The sequence below is a fragment of the Rousettus aegyptiacus genome, unplaced genomic scaffold, assembly GCF_014176215.1.
Source record: "Rousettus aegyptiacus isolate mRouAeg1 unplaced genomic scaffold, mRouAeg1.p scaffold_m13_p_1, whole genome shotgun sequence".
Lineage (NCBI taxonomy): Eukaryota > Metazoa > Chordata > Mammalia > Chiroptera > Pteropodidae > Rousettus > Rousettus aegyptiacus.
Genome location: NW_023416284.1, coordinates 41,867,012 through 41,888,679, shown reverse-complemented (window position 1 = coordinate 41,888,679; position 21,668 = coordinate 41,867,012). Strand labels below are relative to the sequence as shown.

The 21,668-nt window shown below is 39.3% G+C and overlaps 1 pseudogene; it reads left to right on the top strand.

Moving 5' to 3' along the window:
* Window positions 1–485: 485 nt before the first annotated feature.
* On the top strand, window positions 486–601 carry LOC118605480 (annotated as a pseudogene).
* The last annotated feature ends 21,067 nt before the right edge of the window (window positions 602–21,668 follow it).

The window sequence follows — 21,668 nt, the reverse complement described above, 5'->3', positions numbered from 1 at the left end:
AAGGTATCAGGGATGGGATGTGCTAAGACGTGAAGACAAACTGGATGGTAGAGAAGGGTCAAAACAAGTGACAGAAAAATGGTGATGCCATTATCCTCAATACCCATTCTTCCTTTTCTCCTTAGTAATAGAATCCCCGACTTTTAGCTGGACACGTGGCTACCCAGAGCAGAGACTCCTCCCCAGCGACCCTTACAGCTTGATGTCGCTATGTAACTAAGTTCTGGCAAATGAGATGTGAGTGACATGTGTGAACTCTGGCTCCTGTGTCAAAAGGAAAAAGAAATGCATTATTTTTTCCCACTGGCTAGAAGATAGTAACAATACATCTCAATCCATAAAGATGCAGCCAAAACCCTAGGGATCATACAACAGCAGCTCAGAAAGAGCTTAGAGTGGTTGTGGTTCCATAGTGTAGTGGTTAGCATGTCTGCTTTACACACAGAAGGTCCTGGGTTCATGCCCCAGTGGATCCATGGTCCATGGTTTAGGGCCATACCACCCTGAACAGGCCCAATGTCTGATCTTGGAAGCTAAACAGGGTCGGGCCTCATTAGTACTTGGATGGGAGACCACCTAGGAAGACCAGGTGCTGTAGGTATAAATAATAATAATAATAATAATAATAATAATAAGCTTAGACCTCCCCCCCACCCCCCCTGCCAACCCCATAAACACATCAAATCCGCTCTGGACCGCTTATTTCCCATCTGATAATTTCTTGATGTAATCAAGAAATAATCTGCTAACTTGTTTAAACCATTGTATATTTGGATATCTGTTGTAGTAGAAGTTGGGGACATACACTCAGCACCCCATGGCAGGCTTCAGGGTCTAATGCAATGGTTAGTGAGTTTGAGGGCAGAAAAGCTTGGGAAGGCTTTCAGAAGTAGGAGCCTTTAATATTTCCTCACGGTATAAATCCCAGGTCCATGCCAAAGTGGAATTGCCTAGCCCACAGTCCTGTAAAAGGTGTGGCCTTGTATTGCTCTAGAACAGGGGTCCCCAATCCCTGGGCCACAGACTGGTGCCTATCTCGTGGCCTGTTAGGAACCAGGCTGCACATCAGGAGGTGGGCAGCGGGGTGAGGGTGGGTGGGGAGTGAGCAAAGCTTTATCTGTATTTGCAGCCGCTCCCCAGCATTCCCCAGTGCTAGCATTACTACCCCAGCTCCACTTCAGATCATCAGGCATTAGATTCTCATAAGAGCACTGGTCTCTGGTACCAAAAAAATTGAGGATCACTGTCCTAGAAGATTCCTGACCACAGGCTTTGTGCCACAGGGCAGCCAGTCCTTAAGTGAGACAGTGCCTATCAAGTGGCTTAGTGTGAAATGTGGACATTTTAAACCATTCGAATTAGCCAAGAAATTTGAATGAGGAAACATGCAGAGTTTGAGGCAGTAGCAGTGGGTTATGGGAGTGGGAAGTCATGAGGTGGAGTGAGGCCTGAAAAGAGAGGCATTATTTGCATACATGGAGATGAACATAGGTAGATAATATGAGCAAGGAGGAGGTGTGAGTAGAGAGAAAAGATGAAAAGAAAAGAGCTGAATAAGCCTATCAGGTAAACACCTGCAGACTGCCAGGTCCTCCTTTCCCAGGTACCTTCGCTTCCCAGCTCCCTCTACTGTCAACATGACTGCAGCAGAAACCGTCACATTTCTACAAGAAAACTTGGTCCCTGGCCATCTAAGTATAGATACTGGTCATTACCTGGCCCAAGCAGACCCTCTCCAAGGAATTTTCGAGCGGGGATTTAGAAGGATAGAGATGAAGCCTCCTTCTGGGTATCTGGGTTATAACGTATAGATCTGAGAAGCTACCAGTGGCCAGTTCAGCTTTGTAAACTGAGAAACAAAAGTGACTCTTCAGCCAAAAAGACGGCAGCAGACTTTCCGGTTTCATCAGAACAATCCTTGGTCCTTCCTTCGGGTGCAGTAGATACTCACCCTTTAAGTCCATAACTACCCTACTTGTTTTCTTTCCCTAACCTCTTCTCTGGGTTGTGTAGCACGGTGGGAGGCAAGGGAGGGCAGGGTGTCTGGAATAGGCTACCTCAAGTGTCGAATCCCAGCTGGACCATCTGGCCACTCAGGCTCTTGATCTGTTAACTGGCAGATAATAATTCCTCTCTTCTGTTCTTATAAGTGGCCGATCAGATAAGGTATTCACATAGAGCTTGGCCCCTCTAACAGAGCTCAGTGTAGAGTTCTTCCCCTTTCCCCTGGCCGTTTGATCTTTTCCTCGAGAGCTGGCACCATAAAAATAGCAGCTTGCCTCCTCTGAGTTAAGAGCATGATACGAAATCATTTACTCCTCACAATAACCCAATGAGGTAGGCATTAATATTACCCCTGTTGCACACATGGAGAAACTAAAGCACAGAGAGGTAAAGTATCTCATCCGAGGCCACACAGGTAGTAAACAGCAGAAATGGGATTTCAGGTCAGGGCATCTGGCTCAGTGACAACACTTCACTGCCTGCCACACATCCGGAGTTTTTCTTGCTTCCTCGCCAGTGACCCAGGATATGGAGGGGTGTCCAGCAGCAGGGGGTGGACACTGCTGAGGAAACAAAGCTGCTTTAGGGACTCAGCATTAAGTCAGTGGCTGACCTGCACATCCAGCTGGGTGGCCCTAGGACAGAGGAGACACACAGGCAGTGTTTAGGACGGGAACAGCTGAGGGGTCCAGACTCCCCACTGTGCTCAGCATTCCTGAGAAAGAAAGCAGCATTCTGTCCAGGGTACACACGGTCTGAACTCCACATTGCTTCCTCTCCCCCTTCAGAAGGGAATTCCTTACAGTTCCAAATCAGTTCCATCAGCCCCTCTTCTGTCCTGAAGACAGACAGGCCTGGAACAGGAGCCCAGCCGGTGTCCGAGGGGTGTCCCGCCTGCCTTCTTCTCTGCCTCACCTCCACATCCTGCACCCCATCCTGCTTCCATGCTTGGTGAGGGCCTGGAAACAGCTCCTGGGGCTTTGCTCTGAAAACGATAAAACCATTCTGTTATTGATGGGGTGAGGCAGAGGGGGACATTCTCCAATTTTCATCTTCTCTTAGAAATAAAATTTTCACTCTTCTCCTCAGAAGGGAAACTAAGGAAGAAACTCTTAGACCCCTCCTCCCCTTCCCTATCACAATGGTCAGATCCAGGGCAAGAATGGAACAAAGCTCAGGTCCTGTCTGTGTTCTGCCTGCCCACAGAGGAGACCCACTGGTCCACGCTAGGGCTCAGCAGCGTAGGCCCAGCCCTAGCCCTGTGGGGGACTTGAGATTCCGACACCAATTTTGATGTGGGCAGAGGTTCCCCACATCCAAGCAATTCTCCAACATATTGGGTGTCCTACCATTGATCTCAATTCTGACACCATCTACCCAGAGGTAGCATCAGATCCCACAGATTAGGGGTTCAGTCCTATAAGATTAACCCTATCCCATCCCTTTCAAACATCTTGTCCTTGGTGCTTCTGAATGGCTATAGTTTGGACTCCCTCCTGGGATGTGATTAGTTTGCTAGAACAGCTCGCAGACCTCAGAGAAATATTTTACTTACTGGATTACTGGTTTATTATAAAAGGATATTACTCGGGAATAGCCAGGTCGAAGAGAAGCACAGGGCAAGGTGTGGGGAAAGGGTGCAGAGCTTCCATGCCCTCTTGGGGTTTGCCACTCCCCTCGCTTGTTTGCCAACCCACAAGCTCTCCAAACCCTCTCCTTTGGGGTTTTTTTAGAGGCTTTATTACATTGTTGAACTCAACCTCCAGCCCCTCTCCCTTCCCCAGAGGTAGTGGTGGGGGCCTGAATGTTCCAAGCCTGTAATCATGGGGTTGGCTCCACTAGCAACCAGCACCCCTATCCTCAGGCGCTTTCCAAAAGTCACCTCATTAACATAACAAAAGACCCCTTCACCGCTTTCTCCTCACTTAGGAAAGTCCAAGGGTTTTAGGAGCTCTGTGCCACAAAGACCAAATAGGTATTTATTATAAATCACAGTACTACAAGGACACTGCAGGGGGCGCTGCAGCTCTCTAATCAGAGAAACTATGATTCTGGGCTCACGTGGTAGGATGTTCACTGTGTGCATCTAAGCCTTATCCTTCTTTCAGGCTTAATCGGTAATAAAGTTTACATCCCTGGTATCTTATCTTCCAGTTGTTTCCCAGTCTGAGAAATGAGAAAGGTGATGTTACTTATTGCCCCTCAACTTCCCTTCCTCCCAAGGCCCCTACACTCCCTGGTCAGCACACTGGTTTTGCTTGTGAGGCCACCTGGTCCAGCTAGGAGAAATGGGATGGAAAAACAGGGTGGTAGGTGGGGGTGGCATAGAAGATCAAGAAATCTTGTCTGAAGGAGGAACTGCCAGACTCCAGAATGTCTAAGGTTGCAGTTGACACTCGTCTCATTGTCAAGGTCGCTTCCTTTGCATGACTCAAGAGGGCACCCTCTTATTGTGTTCTACTGAAAGTCACTTTCTGGAATTGTGTTTGTGTTCCTAGAGTTGCCATTCACAGATAAACACAATGGTGCCCCCCTGGCCTTATGCAACACGATCCCCCAGGTCCTGGTACAAGACAGGACAGGGCCCCACTGGGCAGGAGGCAGGCGGGGGGTGGTGGGAAATGGGGCATCCAGGCCTCATAGTTCAGAGGTCTGGTCAGGCAGGCAGGTGGACTGAGATGCAGGGAAGTAAGACAGCATCAGAGGCCAGGGTTCGCTTGTCAAGAGCCCATCCAGGAATCAGAGGGAGGAAGTCAGTTAGTTATACAAAGTGGGGCCCAGCCCAGGGAGCAAAGAAAGCAACAATTCAGGATGGCGACAATTATAGAACCACCTGGATGCCAGTTCTAATCAGACATGATCTAGATTTTAAAACTCAAATAGCCCCAAGAGAAACACACAGAAACCAAGGGGTCGGCTCAGCCAGCACCCCGCTCCTAGCTTCTGGTAGCCCCAGGCGTTTCTCGGTTTGTGGCAGCATAACTCCAATCTCTATCTACCTCCGTCTCCACAGGGCCATCTTCTGCCTATGTGTCTTCATATCATTTTCCTTTTGTGCATGTCTGTCTCTGTGCCCAACTTTCTCCTTTCTATAAGGACACCAGTCATATGGGTGTCCTTATTTTAACCGGATTACCTCTGCAAAGACCCTATTTCCAAATAAGGTCACATTCTGAGATGCTGAGGGTTAGGGCTTCAAGTTTTTTGTTTGTCTGTTTGTTTGTTTTTGGATGGTGGTGATACAATTCAATCCATAACACAAGCTTGTGTTCCTCTCCTTAAATTGTTCTTTCTAGTTCTTAAACTCTTCCTCACAGATAATGAATGCCTACCTTTTCTAGAAGTTTCACCTCCACTGAGAAGCCTTCTGTGACCTCTTCTCCAGAACTTTGGGAGAGTCAGATGAGATTCTCAAATGCTGCCTTCCCCAAAATACCATTAGAACACTGTGTTGATAAGACAAGGCAGAGTTCATTTTTCTCTCAGTAAGACTGAGTCTTACTAGTGTCGTGGAGAGGGGAAGGCAAAGTTGGGATCTCTGTGAGGTTTTGGAGTCTGGTTTAAGGCAGGTCTTTTATTGTGGGGCTTGATTAGGACTGGTTTAAAGATCATGATATGATAGTTTCAGATTGGTGACCATAGCAAGGGGAATATTTTTAAGGTGAGGGATTCAAAAAATTGGGGGCGGAGGGGAAGCTATTTAATGTTTTTCTGTTGAAGAGTTGAATAGTTTGATCATCATTTAAATCACATTTTGAAAACTTCCTAGAATAAACAATAATTGTTTCAACTTTTATCTTTTGGGCAAGTTTCCTGAAATCGTCAAATTATGTTGATGAGAACAGTCAAATCGGAAAGTCATGTTAATGTAGATAGTAGCTGTGTGGTTAGAGATATTTTCAGTTCTCAGGAGTCAAGTGACCCAAATGAGGGAGGAGACAGCCAGGAAGTCTCAGACATATTGGTTGCTTATCTGGATGCTAAAAAATAGTCCTGCAATGGGAAACTCCCTTCCCTCATAACCACATAGCACAATAATTCCATTTGAATGTACATTCACCGTTCTCTTGGCATTGACTTTTAGTCACTGATCCCATGGATAGCCATTTGGTCTTCCTCCTCTATTTTTCCTCTCTTTCTAACTGTCTTGGCTGTAACTTGATCATCGGCTAGAAGAGGTGCCTAAGATCTGATCATATTGTCCCTTTCTCCCAGAATCCACAATGGTTTATGTATTTGCCAGTGGTCAAGTCATATATGATTGTACCAGTGACCTTTTCCACACACACGCCTAGCCTGTGTGCAGTCTAGACGCAGGCCTGTCCTGCAGTTCCAAAGCAATTATGCTGTTGCAGACATTAGGTGAAATGAGCAGGCCTAGTGTGGGGTGAATGCTGATGCACATTGGAAAGGTCAAGCGATGCTGGCAAGCTCACGGCCTCTGGCCGAGAGACACAGATGCATCTGGCCCCACACACAAAGTGCTAATCTAATTTCTAAGCTCACTGTGACGAAACATCAGGAACACTTGGTACACAGCCAGTTAAGATGCAATTTGACCCTCCAGTCCCAACAACAGCAACAACTATTCTCTAATATTTCGTTCATTAATTGTGAATAAAATATAAAGATCTGGAAGGGTAAAGAAACTACACCCCACCAATGCTTCCATATTGTTCTTTAACACTCATTTAGTACTAGGAAGAGGAGTCTTTACACACATTCTCTGCTCCTCAGCTTTCTTTCACTCCTCCAGCCACAAGCAGCTTTGCTCTGGTGATTCCTCGTAGCTCAGTGCTGCTCTGTCCCTCGGCTTCTATGACTCTTCTCTCCCGTGTCTCCATCTCATGCTCTTCTTTTTAATTCCTTTAAAAAGCTCCATTCTCAACTCTTCTTCTTTTCCATCTTCTCCCTTAGAACCCTTAGAACCCTTAGAACCCTCAGGACTTCTATGATAACTTTCATCCAAACCACTTCTACTCCTTCGTCTCTGTGCTGACCCTCCTGAGCTTCCTTCATCCCACTTGACTTTGAGAACTGGTCATACAGGAGTGCCCGGGTCCCGCCCTGTCCGCTATGTCTGACACTCTGTTCAGGCATCTGCCTAAACCTCTTCTGAGTTTATGGTGTCCTACCGTAAGCAAAACCCATCAAGGGTTCTCCACTGCCTAAAGAAATTCTCAGACTCTAGCCTTGGATTCAAGATCCAATGTGTCTGGCTTCCAAATATTCACCACTTGTCATTCCATTCAGCTAGACAACACTTTTCTTCCTTCCCTACCTCTGAGAACTTGTTTATGTTTCCTCTGCTATTATATTTTCTGCATGTTCAGATCTCACCCAGGGTTCTTACCTAGTCCTTTGTGTTTAAGGTAGCAAAATACCTTGAAAAGTAAGTAAATCCCCAAAGGCTGGTTCCAGTGAGTGTGATACCCTACCAGGTCAACAGATGATATGTGTTCACTACCTTAGAGGAAAATCCATTTCTGTTAGCTGCCATTACAGAAAAAATACATGAGCATTCACCTATTTCAAGAAGCTGGAAAAACAAAATAAACCCAAAGAAAGTAGAATAAGGGAAGCAACAAAGTTCGAATCAGAAGTTAATGATTAAGAAAGCAATGAAATGAACAATATGGGTGTCAGCAGCTAGATTTAAAGAAGAAACTAAAAGGGAAAGCAGAAAAACATAAAATCAGGATAAAAGGAAACACAGTATGAGATTATCAAATACTACTATAATCTAGTACATTTGAAAACCCAAATAAAATTGATGCTCTTCTATGAAACTATACATTACCAAAATGGATTGGAAAAAGATGTAAAACCTAAACAAATTAATAAATTAGAAGAAATTATGAAAATTCTCCTCAAAAACCCTTGTCTCAGATCATTTCACATTTGAATCTTTAAATAATAAATAAACAGATATTTTTGATTCTTTTTAAACTATTAAGAGTATAGAGAAATATCTTAATTCATTTTATGAAGAGGTTTGTAAGGAATGGATATAGGTATTTCATTAAATGCATTTTCAACATTAATAAAGGCAATCATATGGTTTTTCTCTTTTAACTTATTTGAAATTAATTTATATTACTAAATACTCTAACATAGAAGCATTCTTGATTCCTGAAATGAAACTTTAAGACACTAAATATCTTAATAAAAGAAATATCTTAATTCATTTTACAAAATAGACAAATCATTAATCTAAGAACTTAATAAAGACAAAATTATGGAGCAACATTACTTGGTAAATAAAATAGAGAAGAAAAAGAAAATAGTGTTTTATATCTCTATATATACCTCATATAAATTATATACATGAAATCAAACCAGCAGTACACTAAAAGAATAACACACCAAGACCAACTGAGGTTCATTTCAGGAATCAAGAATGATTCTATATTAGGATATTTAGTAATATAAATTAATTTCAAATAATAAGTATTAATGTTGAAAATGCATTTAATGAAATACCTACACCCATTCTTATAAACCTCTTAATAAAATAAAAATGTAAGAGTATTCTCTTATCTTAATGGAAACATTTCTCAATACCAAAGCCAGGATTTGTTTAATGCTAAAATACTAGAAGCATTTCTGATAAAGTCAGATACAAGAGAAGACCACTATTATTGAATATTGTTCTAAAAGTTTTTTAAACAAGGACTAAATTAAAATGTGTAATTAATAAAGAGGAAGTTGCAAAACTGTCATTTACAGATCAGATGATTGCAACATTTTTAAAGAAACTGCTTAAACCTACTAGAAAAATAAGAGGTGAATAGAGAAATTATTTATAAAATTAATACAAAAAAGCAATATTTTACTAAAAATAACTTCTAGTTTAAAATATAGGTCAAGATGGTAGATTGGGCACATTCAAAAACACTACCTTCCATATTCTATACATAGAAATGCTAGATAGAATGTTAGCTAAAATATTTGAGTGATAAAATATTTTAAGAACACAAGCCTCAACAGCTATAAAAGGGGACACTGTAGGTATCACATACATAGAGCAGTAGTGAGGTTGTACAACCCATGACAGAACTAAGAGCAGATACAGGCTGTAGGAGCTGGGTTTAGAATACCCACAGGCCTGGCATTTAATGAGGAGCTCAAACTGAAGCTATGATCAAGCTGCCCACCCACAAATGGAAATCTGGATGTTCTTCCACTAGCCCAGGTTCTTTACTAGAAGATAGAGTTAGCTTTCTTATACTGGGACCATAAAATTGGATTCCTGAGCCTATGCCACATACGTGTGGGACCTGCATTCTCGGAACAGTGAAATCTAATTTAATCTACTAATATAAAAGACAATCTAGGATCAGAGAACCAAAAATAGGACCTTGCTGAGGTAACCTAATGGAGTTGCCCAAAAGGAGACCTCCACAAGCCAAGTCTCAAGTGGAAAAATCTCTTGAGCAAGAATTATAATACATGTGAAAGTCCAATGTTATTTAAGCACAATCTACATACTTAAGTGGGAGAACTCACTCCTGAAGAATTAAAGCTACTATAATAATCTAAATGAGTTGTTAAATACATTTCAGATATTCAAATAAGGACAGAATAGTGGTATTAAGTATAAATAGGGGATGACAGTCTACCGGCATGACTCAAGCCAGTAAGCGTTCCAGCCTTAGCCACTTGCTCTGCCAGAATTTGTTCTCCCCAAATGACTCCTAGCTTAGGTCTGTATGGACCCACCTCTACAGCCCTAACAACTCCCCCTGCAACACTTGATGTGATCAAGGAGCCACAATCCACTCCAACACCAGTCCTTAAATATGAATTTCTAATAGGAGTTGAAGGGCCTCAATCCACTCCTTCCTACCTAGCGCATCCTCATTTCCTTAGGCTGCCCTGCCAGCTACATCCCCAGGTCAGTACAAGAAGGGACACCAGGAAGTGGCAGCAGCCTTAATGGAGTTCTTGTCAAGGTGGCCTTTCAATTATTGAGCACCTGCCTCCAGCCTGGGACATAAAGAGTGAACAGGGCTATAAATCTTAGGCACTAATCTAGGCTTGAGTGTCAGAGACAGCCTTCTGGATGAGGTGAAGCTAACTGCTAAGTGGAAGGAATTTTGAGGTGATGAAGGGGAGAAAGTAGTGGAAACAGCAAAGGTGAAGGCAGAGGAAAGAGAGAACGGTACATTCAGAAAACTGCCAGTCCAGAGAGGTTGGGGAGGAAACTGTAATGAGGTAAGGGGGAAACCAGTTAGTCTCTTTAAAATCTTTGTTGCCTTGAGTTAATTTTAAAATTTGTTTCAGCCGTTCCTTGAACACATACAAGTTTTTTTAAATTAAAATTCCCCGAATTAGAATACAAATTTTTGGATGGCAGAGGGCATGACATATATCTTTCTTCCTAGCAGAGCCGTATCCTAATCTGAAGAGACCTATTCCAAATTTGGAAATCACTGGAAGTATGAATGGATAATGATTAATTTCTCTAAAGTTTCCTAAGCTGTCTGCCCCTGGTACACCTGGGTTCTACTAGGAACACAGAGGCTTCTGTTTCTAATTAGGTCCCTGGCAGAGGTAAGTGGGCCTCTGGGGCTGGAAGGGGCAGAACCATACCCCACTCACTCTGACACAGCAAAGATCTTGCTTTTGAGATGCATGCTTCTTGCATCAGGTTGTTGCTATCTTAATTTCTTGACAATTTTTCAAACAATGAATTTTGGGTGGAGTCCCGTGTTCTCAAGAACAATTTAATTTTGTTTTAATTTACAAAGAATGAGGAAAAATATTAATATAAGCTTTTTTTTTAAGGTCTAGGTCTAGGTCTCTCCCTCACAGCGGCAGAGCTGCTTCTGCCCTGGCATACTGGGGAAGGAAGGCTTCTTAGTTGGTTTGAAGAATAAAATGTCCTTGGAGAATAAAGTCTCTCAAAGCCAGGGAAAATTCAAAAGAGCCTGTTCTGGAGTGGGTAGGACTATAATCATGCTGTGAGCAATTATTAAATACCAGAAAAACATCATGAATACGATATTAATGTTTTTAATTTTATTGGCTTTGCAGCTTTGTTTGTAATTCAGTTGTAAGCCTGTCTCCATTTTATAGTTGTACAAGAGCTTTAAGCCCAAGGAGTTTAAATATACACAGAGCTTGGCATAGCAACTCCATAACAACAACAATTAAAAAGTATAATAAAACTTTTTTCTTTAAAAGAAGTCAGGCAGATCTGCAAGGTTTTCAAGGAGGTGGGAGTCCAGCTGCTGGAATCTCGAGACACCCAGTTGGTTTTGGCGTATGAATCCAAGTAGGCACCTGGCCTGGCACACAGAATGTACACTCCTCCAACTGGGGCATCTGGTTCACCCACGCATGTACCCAGGAGACTGTGGCTTCCAAGAACTTTTTCCCTTGTAGCCTGTCCTGACATGGCGAAGGTGGTGACCTACCAGTGGCCACCTCCATCAGAGGCAACTGAAATTTTCATTCTAAAGACCTTTGGTTGACAATCCCACTGTTTTACGATATAAGAATACCCGAAAACTTTATCTCTCTCAGACAAATTTTGCTTAGATAGTGTATTAGAAGAGAAAGACAGCTGCCTATTACATAACAACGGTTGATGGGACAGGCTAGCTTTTACCAGATGAACTGTAGTTGCATAATTCAAACTTTGTAGAAAATCATTCACCTACTGAGGAAAGAACTGAACCAAGAGTACAAATGGAGGCCCACATACCTTACTTAAGTATTTAAAAATTATAAACTAAACCAAACTACTACAAATATGCCTTCATGAGGACATAGAATACCAAGCTCAAATTCAGAATTCTCAGACCCTTCAGTTCCATATTAGAACATGGAGACAGGGAGAAACTATCTCTGGCCCACAGCCCATTCCTACCCCTGCACATTCTTGAATTTGGAGGTTTCTCATAATACAAAGATACCCAGACTCATCCACACCTCTCCCTAATAACCACAATCAATCAACTCTTGGCTACCTTTAGGGCCCAAGGATGTTCACACAAGGAGTGCATCCTTGGGAAGTTAGGTAAGAGATGCTGGAAAGCCCTGGCTGCAAGCTGTTTGGCCAGGAAATTCTGGGAGTTTGGCTAGACAGAGGGGGAAGGCCCTCTGTTTGGGTTTCTCCCCCAGCTTCCTGGACTCTTTTTGAGGGTGGGGGAAGGTCCAAGAAGTGAGGACTTTGGAGAGCTCAGCAGCTGAACAGGGATTAGGATTAAGGGTTGTTTATGGGCAGTGGTGGCCTCTACATCTGTCTGTGAACATATTGGGTCCTCCCTACACTTATTCCCTAGAGAACTGGTTTCTCCAGCCCTTACTCTAAAAGTGAACTACAATGAAACACAGAAGAGCAAAGAAGCAAACACACAAACAAATCCTAATGTAAGTAGAAAATGATAAAAGTAAAGAAGTTACTTCAAACTAACTACATTGATAAGGTAAATATTGGTAAAAGAAATAAAACAAAAAATTTAAATAAGTGCTAGAAATGCCAAGGAGACATGATAATGCATATTTAATGTAAATGTATCCAAGCCTAAAACCAAAGCAAAAAGTTAAAAAACGTGAAACTAGAGGGGATAAGATTTGAGGGGTAAAGATTAGTCCATAGAAGAAATGAGATAAAGGGCACTTAAAGGTAGAAAATTAAAAGCACAATCTACAAGTAGATAAATAGGTGCAGTATCTGAACATGATACGCAGTGAAACAAGGCAAAGAGATATTGTAATATCACTAGAAATCAACATTGAAAGTTATAAGGTACCACACTCTTTTTTCTAATAAAATGTGTTTTTAATTATACTCTGTGTTAGCAGCTAGAGGCAAGAAGCTGGTCCTCAGCTGAGGCAGTTGAAATTGCTAACACTGTTTTCAAAAGCAATGTGGATATTTATTTAGCCAAAGCCATTAAACACCACCATGTTCTCTGATCCATTAACTCCAGTCCTGCTAGACTGACCTGTGGTAGGAGTGTTGTAGCGGAGAGGGTAGAGCTAAACGAAAGAAACATTTCAATCCATAAAAATGTCTATCTTTGAGCATATGCTAATTAGATACTTATAACAGCCAAAATATCCAAAAGTAGTGGATTTAACAAATTATGGTACATTTGAGAGAATATCATTATTAAATGATTGTAAAGCCTTTTAATAAAAAGATACCATTTATTAAGGGACATACGCAGAAAATAAAATCGTGCTCTAAAATTGTATAAGATACACAAATTATTTAGTAAAAAATCAATAGCTATGATGTTTCAGTGGTAAATTATGGGTAATTCTTCCTACTCTTCACTTTCACAATTACGATATAGGTATACTCATTTTATCACAGAAACTCAAGGCCTTGAAATTATCTTTCGATTCTGCTTCTGAGTCATTGTCGTTTGGCTTAGAAATCTTTAATCATCTTTTTCTGGTTTGTAGGCTGCACTTTCAGCTCAGAGACCTCAGACAACGAATATCAAATTACTCACTTTGAATAGTTGAATTGTTTATTCTTCAGATACAAATGGATATGACCATAAAAACTGACAAAAATGTTGTGTAAATTAAGCAAAGCACTGTAATATTTGATTCCAAATTGAATGTGGCTGTTATATAATATCAACATTTCTAGACCAATTCAAAAATCTCATCTTAAGTGTATTTCCTCAATTTCCTTCCTACAGGTTCTCAGAAAACACAATTTTCCCCCTTTTATATAATGAACAATTCTATGATGCCTGGCTTTCCCACTAAGATGATAAACTCTGAGGTCAACATCTCTTAGCATATATAAAATGTTTAGACCCTGTGTGTTGAGTTAAATCTTCCCTTATTGCAGTGAATGATGGATATCAGTCTCTGACAGCCTCACAGTTTGCTGTCTGCTTGAGGGAGATTACCAAAGAAAAAGTTTAAATGTCTGCACATTCCCAAAGAAAAACGATTAAATAGAAAGGTAATGTGGATTTTTATAAGATACCTAAGCCTCAGCCATACTAATGGAGCAGGAATTCTTTGCATGTGTCAAGTCCTCTCTCATCGCAGGGTTGTTCCTGGCCGCTCTACCAACCTGGAAGCTCTTCTTCCCATTTTTTGCCCAGCTAACTAACCCGTAGAACCAATCAGAGCTATGTGTGGATATCACCCTTCCTTTAATGAGTCTTTTATTTTTTGACTTCCCAGACTATGCAAATTTATAGGAAGCAAACCATTCAATGATGGTCAGATGAAAAGAATTTGTTGATACACAGGTACCTATAACTCTCATATGCTGCCTGTAAAAACAAGGACACCATGCCTGTGAGGAGTTAGTCCCTAGGGTATCCACATTTCTTTAAAAATCTAAAGGTAGTTGGGAATGTAAAAGGGTGCAACTGCTATGTAAAATAGGATCAAGCTTTCGGAAAAATTAAAAATAGAATTACTATATGATCCAGCAATCTATTCCCTTCAGGACAGATATCCAAAAGAATTCAAAGAACTCAAAGATATATTTACATATCCATTCATTGTAGCATTATTCACAATAATCAAGTATAAACAACCCAACTGTCCATTGACAAATATGTGGTATATATATATACAATGGAATATTACACAGCCTTAAAAGTGTCACACACTACAATTTTGATGAACTTCAAAGACATTATACTAAGTGAAATAAGCCAGTCACAAAACAAATAGTGGTGATTTACTCATGAGGGATCTAAAGTAGTCAAAAGTTGATAAATTTAATGTTATGTGATTGTGACTACAATTTTAAAACTTAAAAAGAATTTAAAACCGTGACGATAATACACTAAGATACAAACAAATTTGAGAAAGATATAGGGATGACCATTTGGAATTTCACATCATTCACATTGCTATCTACTCCGTAAATCTGGGCAAGATGAAAATGCATGATTTCTCATTTCCTCATCTATGAAATGGGGGATAACAGCACAGAACATTTTAGTGATAAGAATTCTTCAATGGTGAACAGTTCTGTATATTGAGTAGGGCTACATAAATCTATACAGGACGTAAAATTGCAGAGAACTATATACGCACATGAATGAGTGCATACCAATGCCTGGTGGAGTCTTAGTGAAGCCTGTAGTCTCATATGGGAGGTTAAATAACTCCCAAACATATTAGGTTCTAATTGCTGAAACCTGGGCATTTTACCTTATATATGGCAAAAGTGACTTTGCAAATATGACTAAGTATCTTGAGATTATTCTGGATCATATGGGTGAACTCTAATGCAGTAACAAGCATCTTAAGAGGCAGAGGGAGATTTCACCAAAGAGAAAAGGCAGAGATTGGAATGATGTTGCCAAAAGCTGAAGAGTGCCAGCAGTCACCAGAAGCTGCAAGAGTCAAGGAATGGATTCTCTCATACACAGAGCCTCTGGAGGGAACACAGCTCTAACACCTTGAATTCAGTGCAGTGATAAGATTTTGGAATTCTGGCCCCCCTAATTATGAGAAAAATTATTTTGTAAGCCATGGTAATTTGTTATAGCAGCCACATAAACTGAAAACACATGGTTAATAGTATTGTACCAATGTCAATTTCCTGATTTTTATATTGTGTTATAGTTATATGAGATGTTATTGGAGGAAGCAGGGTAAAAGGTATGTGAGACTACTATTTTTGCAACTTTTTGTATCATTTCACAAGTAAAGAGCAAAAAGTAAAAAGTAGTTTTACAAATGAAAAAAACATCTTCAAAAAGAAAAAAAACCAACAATACCAAAACAAAACCCTATTAGCCAGTTAAAGCAAATCAATGCAGCAGTATAGAAAGATAATGGGGTAGCTCTGATTATTGTGTCAAGTTTTCTAACCCGCATCCCCAACCCCACCTCCAACCCAAATGCAAATGGCCTTTTGTGGTTCTCACTTTTAAATCTACAACAGTGAGAAGGGCAATCAGCCTTGCTCTAGATCTGCAGGTCAGGAAGCAGGATGTCCCATCTGCCACAGACTCAGGATGTGCACAAATATCACCTCCCAGAACCTTTACAAAAAGCCTTAAAGAAGCAATTAACCCAATTACAGAATAAAGAACCTGAGACTCAAGAGAAGCCAGAAACTTTTCTGGGGTCACATAGCAAAACTAGAGTTCAAAGTCAGGTGTACTGAGGCCAGGGTATTTAAAATAATAATCATTTTACAGAAGGTCCTTGAAGGCCAGAGTTGAAAGGACTGAACCAAGAGAGGATGATTTCAAATGTCGAAAAGAGAATACTTTTGGGGGGATAGGGGTGGGGGTGTAAATTGAATATATCAAAAAGAGCCCTTATAACAAAAGCCATAAATGGTTATATCATTCTCCTCTCCTTAATTTCTTCTAGGTTACCTATACATCACAAATCATTTTATTCTTAAGTATTTAATAACTGAGAACACACTAATATCCAACATTAGGGAAGATATCTGCTCCCTCCACTAAAAGGAGCAATAAAATGTAAAAATTAACTATATTGTATCAAAATACTTTGAAAAATGTAATGATAAAATAGTTATACGCAAATACACATTTCAAAAGAAAAATTTGATTCAAGATTCACATTATAATGATAAAACTAAATACTCTTCTCTTGGTAAGAGTTCAATTTTTACATTTTTTTCTATTTAACTTATCTTGCCATCTTTTTTTCTAGGCTTTTCTATTACTTGCCCCATCCCCCTTCCCTGTCTATGGTTAGATTGATAGACTCCCTCTTTCACCCTAGTAGTTAAAAAAAAAATTTACTTCTATACAAGCTAGGATGATTATCATAAAAAACTTTAATACATCTTTACCTTTACAAATATCTAGGTAATATCTGTAACCTTCTTTTCCCCTCATCACCAAGTATTCTGTTAGCTGTCCATCTTCCTGGGTCGAGAAATGTGGCACTTTATTTTCCAGTTTTACTTATTGATCTCTGGTGTGGAAAAATATATATATATTGGGTACATGTGTTTATACTCACCCTGGATTGTTAAAATATATCCTCCAGTAATTCTTTCAAAGAAGGTGTGCAAGAAATAAACTTTCTGAATTCTTCAGTATCAAAAAATATCTTTGTTTTACCTTCAAAATCAAATGCTAATTTGGCTGGATATAGAATTCTAGGTTTAAAGTCTTTTGCTTGCAGAACTTTTATGATATTACCCCCACTGACTTCTAGCATCCAGAGTATCCAGTGATAAGTCTGCTGTCAATCTGACTCTTATTCCTCTGTCAGTTATCTCTTTTTTTCCTCTAGAAGCATTTATAATTTTTTCTTTATCATTATAATTCCAAAATTTCACCAAGATGTGTCTAGGAGTGTGAGTCTCTTTTCATCAATTTTACTGGGTAGTCGGCAGGCACTGACAATCACAAGATTCGAATCTTTCTTTAGCTCTGGAAAGTTTTCTTCAATTATTTCCCTAATTATTTCCTCTGCTCCATTCTCATTATCTTTTTCTGGAATTCCTATTAAAGAGATGTTTGAGCTTCTGGATCTATCCTCTATGTCTCTTATTCTTTCTTTAATTATTATCTTTTTGGCCATTTGCATTGTATCCTTAGGAAATTCTTCAATTCGATCTTCTGGATTGCTCATTCTCTCTTTAAGTATGTCTATTCTATTACTCAGAGCAGGTATTGAGTTTTCTATTTCTAAGACTTCTGGATGGCAATTTTTAATATTTTCAATCTCCTCTTGTATCTCTCTGAAGAAATTACACTTCTAAAGTTTTCTTCTGTTTCCTGTATTAAATCTGTTTCTTCAAATGTTAGCTCTTTTGTTTGCAGAGTTTTATGTCTTTCTCTCTCAGTTTTCCTTAAAACTTTGGTTTCCTGATAGAGTACTCGAATTTGTACACAAATGGTTTTTCTGCTTATCAGAACTTATTTCTAGTGATTTTGAGGGAGAGGTCCCATGTAAGGTTGGACAGAGTGTCCCAATTTCTTGATTTCTGGGTATAACTGTTTCATCTTTGTTCTGGGTTTTTTGTCCCACCAGGTGTTTTATGAACTTTTTTGTCTCAGAGTCTGAAGGTAAATAACTAATGGAAATCTCTTGAAGTCCATGTGAGGCCTCTGTTTTTGCAATCTGGGAGGCAGTCTTTCCATTTTCTACTTTACTTCAAGGTCCTTTCCTTCCTCCCATGTTAAGAACACTTCCAACTCCCACTCTGAGCCTTCTTCCTCCTCTTGATCAGAATCTTCTACCTCTTTAATTATAATATTCTCCAAGCCCTCACTAGGTATTTCAAATCCATGCTTTGTATTTACCATAGTATGAGGCTGAAAGGTTGAGTGTTGTTCCTTATATAATACTGTGGCCTCTAATCCCTCCTTTTCCAATTCTGAGTCCTCCTTTTCCTCTTCCTCCAGCCCTGAGGTATCTTCTTCCTCCTCCCACTCTGAAGCTTCTTCTCCGTCTTCCTCTAACCCTGAGGTATATTCTCCCTCCTCCAACTCTTAAGCCTCTTCTCTCTCCTCCCTTAGCTCTGAGGCTTCTTCCTCCTGAAGGGCATCTTTCCCCTTACACTCTGAGACTCTATCTCCTGAATCTCTAAGTTTTTCAAGTCCTCTGGCTTAGCAACCTCTACCTCTTTAATAAATAGAAAGTTCAAGCCATCATTGGTTGCTTCCCCAGCTCCTTGCTTTGAGTCTATTAGACTTTTATCCTGAAAGTTAAAAAAAAAGGAAAGTTATTTCTTTAAACACCATGTTTTTTAAATGAATAAAAGCTTTTACTCTGTAAATGTAATATGACTGTTATTTTAACAATTAGCAAATATCTAGAAACCGTTTAAATATGATTTGTTCTTGAAGGCTTGGGATCCCAAACAATTTAAGTTTCCCCTGTGATTATCCCATCACAACTATAATTTCTTGTGTGATATTTGCAACAAATTTTTATGAGGTTCTATGTACTGTGTTCCAACTATATTCCCAACTCTTAGTATACTGTGTAGAACTGACTCTCAGTAATGACTAGTATTAGTGAATGTCCGGTTGTCATATGCAGAGATGGTAGAAAGACCTAGTTATCTAACTTTAGGAAGATTACAATACGGAAACAAAACAAAACAAAACAAAACAAAACATATTTACCTTTCCCCCAAAGAAAACAAAAAATTTAATATTTTTTTAAAGGTTGCACTTGCAGTTCAAACTCTAGCCATATTAATGAAAAGAAAAACAGATTTTGGTTAAGAGTACAGGCTCAATTTAAGTCTGCTTTGTTCAAATCATGTTGCCACATTTGCTACCAGTACCTAAATTTCCCTACAAAAGAGGGTCTGATGATAGCCCTACCTCAGATTATTGCAAGGGTTAAATAAGGCAATCTAAATACTGAGTTTAAGACAATGTTTGCAATGTAAATGTTGACTCTTAATATTTCTGAAGTCCTTTGCTTGCCCCCGAGCTTTTCACTTAATGCTCCATCTGTTAGGAAAGACTTTCCCCTGTTTGTGGCTAGCCGATCATTATTTGACCTTCCATATTCCTTTCTCCAAGACAGGTTAGGTGCCTCATCTGTGTAAATCTCTGGGGAACAGCTAATTTCTGAGAGTAAATTCCAATTCTCAAAGAATTTGTTGTTCTAAGCGTGTCTTCTAAATCTAGATTCGCACTTTGCACAGAGGCTATGCTTGAAAATGTTGGGAGAGCAGGGGAACCAGGTATTCTTTTGGGAACCCATCAAAAATGTTGGCTTAAGAATACAGACCTCTAAAGACACAAATAGAAAGCTATTCCATACTCATGGATTGGAAGAATTAATATTGTTAAAATGTTCACACTACCCAAAGCAATCTGCAGATTCAATGCAATTTCTATCACAATTCCAATGGCATTTTTCACAGAAATAGAACAATTCTAAAATTTATATAAAACCAAAAAAAGATCTCGAATACCCAAAACAATCTTAAGAAAACAGAACAAAACTGTAGGCATCACATTTCATGATTTCAAACTATATTACAAAGCTATAGAAATCAAAACAATACGGTATTGGCATAAAAATAGACATTGATCAATGAAACAGAATAGAGTTCAAAAACAAACTCATACATATATGGTCTGTTAATTTAAGTGATATGAGAAAAACTGAATAGTCACATGCAAAAGAACAAAACTGAATGATTTTAACACCATACACAAAACTCAATCTTTATATATGTGTGTGTGTGTGTGTGTGTGTGTGTGTGTGTGTGTGTGTGTGTAGAAAGAGAGAGAGAGAGAGAGAGAGAGAGAGAGAGAGAGAGAGAGAGAGAGAGAGAGAAGAGTAGAAGATAAATCTCTACAGTATACTTTTTAAAATTGGGATTATAAAATATATTCATACACTGGCATGAATAAAAGTTAGATATTAACATTGATCAACAATGCGATAGGCTTTTGTAACAGTTTTATTTGTATTTCCCTGATCCCTAATGAAACAGACTTAGCAGGATTACTTTTACACATTAAAAACTGAACATAGCTCCTTTCCTTTCTGTCATGTGAGAATAAAACAATAAACTGACAATCTGCAACCCAGAAGAAGGCTCTCATCAGGACTTGACCATGCTGGCTTGATTTCAGATTTCCAGTTGTTTATAAGTCACGCAAACTATGGTTCTTTGTTATAACCACCTGAACTAAGACAAGCCTCAGTAAATCCTTGGGTGCTGAATAGCTTGATGGACTTCTCTGGGCAGAAATATATGATGCACCTATATTACTGTTTTGTTATTTGTTTGTTTATTCGTTTATTTAGTGACTGGAAAAAAATAGCACAATTTTGCCCCCTCTCATGGAAGGGAAAGAGTACAAGAATGCCTGTGAATAGATTTATTCAGACTGCCTGTGTTTTTTCCCTTGCGGATCCTATCATATATCTTTTCACTATAATCAACCTTTGCTGTGTGTATGACTATAAAAAAAATTAAGCCTAATTATTTATACTAGATATTTTTGTTCTTATTCCCATTGCATGAAGGCTTTTAGTTGAATTCATTCAATCCCTTGTTTCTATTTTTTTCCTCTTAATGATTTAAAGGCTTATTATTCTAGTGTTTACTTTTAAGTATTTAACATATATATATTTTTCTATCAATACCTAGAGTAAGTATGTCTAATCTCCTTTCAAACAAACAATTGTTAACTCTTTCTTCTTTCAAGCTTCTAATATCCATTTAAGAAAAAGAAGGGGGAAGGATTTTTTCATCATTACTTTTAATGTCATACTTTTACTTAAGAAATTATTTCTTAAAAATTAATCTATTCTTCAAAATAACTTTAACGACTATTATATTTTATACATAAGCTCTACATATTTGTATGCTTACCACTTTCTCTTGAATCCCATATCCTCTTCCTCCTTTATTTATTTATTTTTTTGGAAAGTACACCTTTCAGTAATTCTCTTATAAATGATTTTTGGCTGGTAAATTTGCTGAGGCTTTGCATGTCTGGAAAAGTCTTTTCACCTTCTCTGAAGATTTTGAGAATTTTCTCTTTATTTTTGAAATTCTGAGTGGTTTTTTATTCCCTCATTTCTTCCTCTCCTTTCTCTTGGCCCTCTCCTGTAACTTCTAAATGTATGTTGAAATTTCTACCTCTGTCATCTGCATCACTAATGGCTTATTCCACATTTCCCATGACTTTGTGATTTTGTGATTCATTCTGGGACAGTTTCTTACCTTGGTTAGTATT